A 9,572-nucleotide genomic window follows, 5' to 3' on the forward strand; every position below is an offset into this window, starting at 1 on the left:
TGGGAATTATGCTGAAACAAAATACTTTGCCTAGGTTGTTTAAATACAGGCTTGAAGGTACATGACATGTTATCTTGTTATTGATTTTTTCTGCGAACTATTATCATTACATGATTTTTATTTAAATATTCATAAAGATCACATCAGTATTCCAGAGTCAGACACAATACATAATTGATAATTTCAGCATAACTGATGCTGGACAGTGCATTTATAAGTTCATGTAGTGTGTAGTAAAACCATACTCTCCCTCCTTTTCTAGATGAACTTGTGGGGATCACCACACTTCATCTGTGGTACCTAGTTTGTAGACAGAAGAGCTTCAATGTCCATCTGTCTTTCGGAAACACTAAACCAGATGCTGCAAGATATCGCTGTTCATCCCAACACTTAGTCTAACCCAATTACAGTCCACAGCTATAAATTAAATCAAAAAATCTTTGGAAAGAGACAATCATGCCCCTCTTGGAGCTGGTTTCCCATGCACAGATTAATTCGATCTCAGAATCAAGCTGAATGTTGCAAGATCATAGGATGTTGTCACCCACACATGCATTTTAATAATTCACTATGTTAAAAGCAAAAAAAAAAAGAGCATCTGCTCTTAACAAAATAATCTCTTCACTCGTTGAATTAAATATAACATAATCTGATATGTATGCAGCCATTCTTATGCTTAAATAAATAAACCACTTGCCATATCATGAATGTTTATTTAAGGACAACTAGAGACAAAATGGAAAGCTTGTTTCCAGTCATCTCCTCTGATCATTCTTTAATATGTTTGTGTCTTTTGCAATTGCTGTACCATATTGAATCAGAGTTGATAAGGAATAACCAGAGAACATGGTAAGAAGTGTGTATAGATATATCTATTTATACAGAATAGTACTTTTTATTGTTTTTAAGTAGCACAGCATAATTGCATAATTCACTACATTTCTACCCAAGGCAACTGCAAGGATGTAATTGTTTGCACAGGACCCTAAAAATCTGGTCTGGTTAATTTGTTAAATACTATCACAGGTTAGAAACAGTATCCACCTTTTTGCAATGAATCCATATATAGTAGAAGCCATTTAAATTAATAATATAATAACAAGAGAGTGTGAGATATAGAAAAAAAATGGGGAAGTCAGTATCTGCAAGTTATCAAAAATGAGGTGGATTCACATTACCAGGTACAACACTGCTAAATTGAGTTTTGTGAACATCTGAAATATATTACGTACATACATTTTTGTTTTGATTTTCTCTTTGTTTTGAGAGTATGACCTGAAAAAATATGCATATGTATAAATGTATGTATATGAAGTGCAAGTGAGATTTTTTTTATACTGATGTAAGCATAAAAGTAACCACTAGGGACTGTATATTCCCCTCTTCAACAGCCAGATGTATTTAAGTCTGACAGGAAAATCAGGCTCTAAAGCAACAGCATTACAGGGTGATTTTTGTGCTTATCTCCCTCCAACCAACCATCTCCATTTTTCTACACACAGTAATATCCTGCTGGGTGACAGAGAGAGAGAGAAGGTTGGTAGTGGGGGTGTGAGTGGGGGTGGCGGGCATTGAAGAGAGAGATTTCAGGTGTGGAAGGCAACACAAAAGAAGTCGTGTACAGGAGCATATGGACTAGCCAGGTACACATTTAAATGTAAGAAAAAGTTTGTCTTACAACAACACTAGGATTCCAAACATACACAAACTTCTGTTTGTATCCAAATATTTACTTGAGCACATCTGGCATAAAAATCATTGTTTACATTTATTTTTCTGGCAAGTATTTTCTCCTCTCCATGATGCCTGAATATATATATGAAATACAAACGAGACTCCGTTCCTTTGTAGATTTTTTTTTAATCACAAAGACATAAGAAATGCAGCTCAATCTGAATAATCACTGTTGTATAAATATGTATAACTACTATCTATTTGTATCAGCATTTTGTATGCACACTACTGTAGTTTTTTTTTTTTAAACAATATACCACAGAATTTTATCTACATAATTTTAATCAAGAGCAGATGCTGAGTTTGACACTAAGGCATGTCTGTTAAAGACTCCAGTGACATGAGAAACCACTGTTTTTTGTTCAGTCGTATGCTCAAACTCCTTAAAATTTGTATCACTCTAATGTTGATTTGTCCTGTGATCCTATTATCTCACACATGTAAATTTCCCCTAATTTATAATTAAAAATTTTGCTTTGTTAAACACTCTGCTGAATGGCTATTAATTAACAGTTACAGCAAGAAAGTCCTACAGCAACAGAGACAGATAAACCCACCATGACTTAACACTTCCAAAATAAACCTATTGACAATCCCTAGCTTGGCTGGCCCATAAAAGGCCTCATTGTGTGGCCCCATTCAATTGGGCTTGCTGCAAGATGAACTGTGGTCACTTGTCCACAACGGCCCATGGTCTCTGCTTTGTTATTGGAAGGACAAAAGGTCAGAACCTTCAGCCAGAGGAAAGAACAACTCATCCACAGTGTGTTGATGCTGTTCTTCAATAATTGTCTATAATCTGCATGAAAAATGCAGTATCCTAGAAGTGCAACAATCTAAAATGAATATAAAGAGCACTGCTTCAGTGAGAGCTGGATTGTAAAACTAAAATGTATGTTTAAAAGGGGTAACTCTAGCATTTTTGTAATTTACTTTTTACCTCAGCTCATTGTTTATGAATGCAGAAGCCTGACAGCGACACACTCTTTCGGTTTGCCTCATCCCAAGTGCATCCTTCCAAGTAATCTATTAATAAACAAGATGCCTTCCTTGCTTAATTTCCGGCGCTGCTTTCAAAGCAGGTGTGCATATCTGCACCACGTTTCCTTCCTCTTCAATAAAGGAATTAGCTCAGCCTCCACTCTGTTAACAGGGAAAGGGTGTGAGTTTTCCAGTGATTAAACTTGGCTGCTTTCCAGGCTATTCTCCGCCTCACATTCTCAGCACAGGGGATAATGGCAACACAAAGAATAGCACATTTTATGAAATCGAGGGCTCTGTTGATGTAAAATTAAGCACACATGTCAAGAAACAGCGGGGGTTGGGGGGGACCATCGACAACCAGGGCCCATTATAAAAGTTCACAAGTATCATATTTTCAACTAGAACAGTCTGGGCGGTCACCATTATGGAGGCCATTTTAACAGAATTTTAAGCTTGTGGAAAAGAGCAAACAGCTGGAACTTCAGGCTTATGCTGTCGTCAAAAGATCACCTGATTTGTTTCTCCTACTTGAAGGGAGATTCTGGGTTGCATCACTAATAGTACCAACTTATGCAGCAGATGTCCTCTCAGACCAGACTACATAACATCCATTTCAACGTCTCCTGGTGTTTATTTTCAATTTCCTTTCTATTGCAGCATTTCCACTCCTGAAAAGCTGCCTATTGCCCACACTGTGGCAATGAACAATCCAACAGAACGCACAATACTGGGAAAAAAGATGAATATCTGTACTGCATTTTGACTTTCCGCTCAGATATCAGATTGGGCTGAGAATGAAGTTGATAATGATGAAACTCTGCCAGAAGACAGAGATGGTGACGGGCAGATGTTACTGAAAATGCTTCTGCTAGTAACTTAATCCTGTCTTCCACCACAGACCTGGAAATAAAGCATCACAAAAGATGCCCTACTCTTCAGGAAAGACCATCGTTAATACATGAAAAAACAAAGGGATGTTCTTATTCTAACTATTTCAAATATAGATGCAATTCTGCTCCCTATTTCTCCATCTCTTTAGATGTCTTAATTCTTGGATAAAAGATGATACATTAAACACACCCTTTAAAATGCATTTCATCCACAACAGTTTGTATTTTAATTGGCCATGACTTGAGTGGGAGAAAACCTGTCCTTCTCCCATTTGAGATTCATAGTGAGAGGACAAGCATTTCTGTGGGTGCACGGAATGAAAACAAAAAAAAGCCAATGGAAAAACTAGGATGCCACTACTATCATTATAATGTTGCTTTCAGAGAGATGTTGCTATTATTAGGAGACAGTTGCAACCTGGGCTCATGCTTCAGAGACATCCCAGTTGGATATGACCTGGAATTTAATCAATCCAGTTGCCCAAGTTCAGGCCGTGGAGAACTCTTTAAAAATAATACTCATCTTCTTTGACAGATACCTCCTGCTGAGCACCGAGCTTGGGGTGTGCTGGTGGATTTGAAAATACATACGATCACAGCAAAGCTCTGCTCTTACACCAGCTGAAGCATCTTCATCTCTCAACGTCCATGAACTTTATTCGACAAAAGCACTTTTTTTTTCTTTTTTTTTAAATAGGTCATGCAAATTTTAAGTCTTTCTAATCAATCTTTTGCCCAATCTCTCATACTTCCTCTGGACGATTAGCTTAATGTGTTATAATGAGCTTTACAGTTCAAAGTAATACAGTTTCGGAGCACTCCTGCCTCTATTGGAACAAAAGACATCTTATTCCAATTCTGGATGGAACTTTCTCTGCACTCGAAAACAATCACAGGCTTCTCAAATGATCCTCACCCAGAAGCCGTGAATGCTAATAACTGAGATTCTCAAACCCACTTCTTAGCTTAATCCCTTAACTCTTCAACTTCTAACTCTCCATGGTATTAGCAAAGTATTGTAAACTTTTCAGTCTCTTTAAGCCAACACCACAGAGCTGTCAAATTATGTCTCTGTGCTAAAACAGCCAGCGTTTCTCTGCCACAACTATTTTAACACCTTCTAAACACGAAATAAAAATGGCAGATGATGTAAGGATAGGCTCAGATGGTAGTCATTGTCCATTCCCTTGAATCAGACTGGGATAAGCAAGTCCCAAGGCGGAAATACTGTCTGCATAGCTTAAAGAGGTAAGGTTCTGAAAGCCAAGCATCAGTCATTGCAGTGATTAGGTTTTTGTTGGAACCTTATAATAATTCCATAACTTCAACTTTGTATATGGAGTCCAAAGTAATAATAAAAACATAATAATAATAAAGAGTGGGGATCAAAAAAACTTGAATTAAATTCTTTTTGTCATTTTGAGGGAATAAAGACATAACCTGCTACACGGTCCAAAGGAAAGGTTACAGACAACAAATCACACAAAAAAACGGACCAAATTCTTTGCTCCTCCCTCGTCACAGGCCTTTCAGCATCTGGTTGCTCTTTGGAAACGCTTGTTACTACACAGAGTCATCTCCCTGGAGGAGATCTGCTTTTATCTTCAGTTTTTGCTTCGAAGTCATATTGGATGCTTTCCCTGCACCACGATTCCTCTGAAGCAACAAAAGTTATTCATTTAGTAAGAGTGAAAGCAAAACCACTGGGGAGATGTGTTTAATGTAGTTGTTGTTGTTGATGGAAAGAGGGGAGGGGGCTGGTTAATATCATACTTAAGTCATAGTGTCACAGTCTACTCCAGTCATTGGTAATACTTCCAACTGCCCTGAATCACAAGACACAAGAAAGGAAAAAAGTTTCTTATCTTGATCCAGAGACTCAAATGAGAGGATAACTGTCAAGACAAAAGGGGAATGTCTCATGTGCAAGAGAAAAAACTCTAATACATGTGTGGGCTATCTTTTATCCCTTTTGAGGTCATTATACAATTAGGGCTTGCTGAGAGCTATGATATGATATGATGACATCACTCCTGGATCTGACTGTATTGTTAGCTAGTGCAATAAGTAGGCCAGTAGGACAATCTGCAGGTGGAGATGGTGCAAACAATTATCTGGTGTAGCATGTGTGTGTGGAGAAGAGTTTGCTTTGAATAATGCACTCTGTCCATTTAACTAGTGATTTTCAGTGACTAGAATTTACTATAAATCAAACAGTAGATACATTAGTGTCCTATCTAGGCTAGTCTTGCCCAGACTGGAACAGAGGTATTGCATCAATATATCATTTTCTTATTCATTTATTTGGCTAACACCATTATCCAAGCTGACCCACATTCATCAGCACTTAACAAGGGAACTCCCAGAGATACTTACAAAGGTTCAAAAGTAAGATGTGTGTTTAAAATAACTATAGGATACAACATTTAAAAAACCTATTTAGTGTAGTGCAAATAAAAGCAAATGAGGTGAAGGCGTACAATGCATTCACACAAGAATAACGTAGCATTTAGTAGACCAGAGCAGAAGGACAACTGCTTAGGATTAGATGCCAAGTAGCACAGTGTTGGCAATAACCTTTTATAGGATGCCACCCAAAAAGATAGGCCATGTTCCTGGGGACCATAGCTGTTGTTTGATAAGAAGGTTTGGAGAAGGTGGTCACCAATGTTGCAGTTTGAAGCAGTCAAAGAGGGTGCAATGCATGTTTTCAAGTTGCGGGTTCTACTGTAACCGAGGAGCAAGGACATAGAATTAGCAGGAGCAGGACATCGAAGCATGAGGGGACGGCACAGGAAGTAGCCCAGGAAAGGCAGGCAGGGGCTTGGGGAGGAACCAGGAACTGGAGCTGGGCGGCAGTAGGGTGTTGGAGAGAGCAGTAGGCTTGGCCAAGGATCATGGCCCAGGTGTGAGCAGTGATAGGCAGTGAGTGAAGCGGAGGAGTGGCACAGGAGACGGGACGGCAAGAAACATAAAATCCACATGGCAAGGTGCTGGAATGGTAATGCTGACATTCCAAACTCTTAGCCAGTTAATGGCAACAGCCATCAGACTTGATTGGCATCCCAGCATTTGAGGTGCTGAGGCAAGTTTGTGAAACCTTTTCTACTGCGTTTACTTGCCTCCCTTGGGCGGGTTTTCAGGGTGTTTTACTTCACCGAAAACTGTGTTAAGAAATGACAAGAAAAGGCTGGAGAAAAAATTCTCATTGTATTGCAAAGCTGCCTTGGAAAACAGGATGCGCCCCAATGCTGAGAATTTCCTGAGCCTTTTGCTAGCAGAACAACTGGGGAAAACGACAACGGGGAGACCCTGTGCCAAGGCCATTTCCTCAACAGCTTCCTGGCCATAAGAAAGTGCCTTGCCATCTCCTGGTTGCAAACTCAAGGTCATTCCACCGTGGGAACAAACTATTTTCATTGAGGACTTAATTCCGGTGCTCACTTTTGTGTGTTCGTTTTTTTGCTTTCACTGAAGACATCACCTATAGCCACCAAAAAAAGTTTCAAAAGTGTCCACAACTCGCAGGTTATTCTATGGGGTAGGACCACTTGGTTTGGTCATGATTGTACTGTACTGTGCACTAACAAGAGACCTCAGTAGATTGGTGTCTTCTTTATTTGTTTTTTATTTGTTTATTATTTATTGTGGCGTTGTTTGTTATTGTGTGTTCAACATTTTAAACAGCAAATGTTGGTATTGGTTCCTATGCAATAATGTAGTGCAGCTTCAGAGATATTTTACGTTAGTGCTCCGACGGATTATAGGGGACAGAGCCGCCTAATAAAGGAGGATGTTGAATACGTGGAAAAGGAATCACTTATCTGTAAATCAGCTGTATCCTGTTTTTTGTTATTGTGTGATGCGGTATACTGCTCCTTCAGTGACATGACCTCAGCCTCCGAAGATGAATGGAGCTCTACCAGAGATTGCAGAGAAAGCAGTTTGCAGGAGTCAAAACTCCTCCGACTCACCGTGCATGCATGTTGTAGCACACGTCCCCTCCTAATTCCAAGTCCTAATTCATAACTTTAACCTATTTTTGCTTTACAAAGCCTCAAGTTTCACTTCTAGGACTTTAGTGTAATAGTTTAATCAATGAACAACAGAACAAAAGATACAGTGCAATGTGACATTCTTTGAATTCAGAACAGAGTGAGGTTTTACAGTCTTCTATGCTTCCATTTCTACCAAGCCATGGCCTTTAACCCTGAAACTTACTAGGAACTGTACATTTTGAATTGCATCAATGAGTTTCAAGGACAACAGACCACAGGCTTTTTTCAACCATATACTTCTCTTTGTGCCAAAGGGGTTGTGAGGTCCAATGCCAAAGTTCTGACTGAACATTTGTACTCCACAGAGACCTACTGTAAAGTCTAACTCGAGACAAGGCCATGGTGCTTTGTGGTGGAGATAACAGCAAAAGGCACTAAAAGGTAATATTTTATTATTCTGGGAACAATCTATAGAAATAATACTTGATGCATTTATAAGGGTCCTTGCCTCTGAAAAACATTTATTCTTGTTATCTTGGAATCAGAAAGCCGAAATTTAAGATCAATTTGTGTCTGGATGGGGTTCAAAACCTACTATGGAGCTGAAATAACTATCCCAGCTGTCTGTTTGGTATGCTTGCATATGGTAACTATGTTTGCAAGTGAAAAAGGATCAAGAGGATATGTCACAATCTATTTACAAAATTGAAATCATTCATATGCTTGCGGGAATTAAGATGGAAGAGACTAAGTTATCCTGAAAAATACGCCATAGTGTTTATTTATGCGAATGGTGTTTGGAAGTGGGACAAATCTAGAAAAGAGAGAGGTTGAGAAAGAGCATGTGGCACTGACTCATGGACTGTAGTTTCTGTGTTTGTGGAGCAGGAGCACTATAGCATTTTGTTGATGAGCTACAGATAAACACAACGCTTCGCTGTATAAAACACAAATTAAAGTAACCCATTTCCTTTTTAAATTCTTCTTGGCCATGGTAGCCTTAAATGGGGTCACACATCTAACTCTGACAATGTTCAACCATAAATGAACAATGCCAGTGCTGGGAAACCTATACATGTTAATGGAGGCTAAAGGCCAATCTATGTGGCAAGATCAAATAATGGAAGGTGAATTGAATACTGATAAATAACTGACAATACATAAGCGGAAAGTGCTATTCAGAAACAAGCTGTTCTGATTGGCTGATTGACCAAGCAATGAGAGCGAGGAATGAACCTGTACACATATGCCACTCAACCAGCCAATCAGAACCACCAACTACAGACTGTTGACGTTGATATCCTCAACCATCCTTATTTTCAACTTTTAAAACATCTTTTGAACAGGTAATATAGTTGATTGCACTTGCTGTGATACAAACTAATTTACTAGTCTTCCTACAATAAGTAGTTGTGCAGAATATATATATGATCGGTGTGTATATATATATATATATATATATATATATATATATATATATATACACACCGATCAGCCATAACATTATGACCACCTGTCTAATATTGTGTAGGTCCCCCTTTTGCCGCCAAAACAGCCCTGACCCGTCGAGGCATGGACTCCACTAGACCTCTGAAGGTGTGCTGTGGTATCTGGCACCAAAACGTTAGCAGCAGATCCTTTAAGTCCTGTAAGTTGCAAGGTGGGGCCTCAATGGATTGGACTTGTTTGTCCAGCACATCACACAGATGCTCGATTGGATTGAGATCTGGGGAATTTGGAGGCCAAGTCAACACCCTGAACTCGTGATTCATCAGACCAGACCACTTTCTTCCATTGCTCAGTTGTCCAGTACTGATGCTCACCTGCCCATTGTAGGTGCTTTCGGCAGTGGACAGGGGTCAGCATGGGCACCCTGACTGGTCTGCGGCTACACAGCCCCATATGCAACAAACTGCGATGCACTGTGTGTTCTGACACCCTTCTATCAGAACCAGCATTCACATTT

The sequence above is a fragment of the Amia ocellicauda genome, chromosome 3 (assembly GCF_036373705.1).
Source record: "Amia ocellicauda isolate fAmiCal2 chromosome 3, fAmiCal2.hap1, whole genome shotgun sequence".
Classification (NCBI taxonomy): Eukaryota; Metazoa; Chordata; class Actinopteri; order Amiiformes; family Amiidae; genus Amia; species Amia ocellicauda.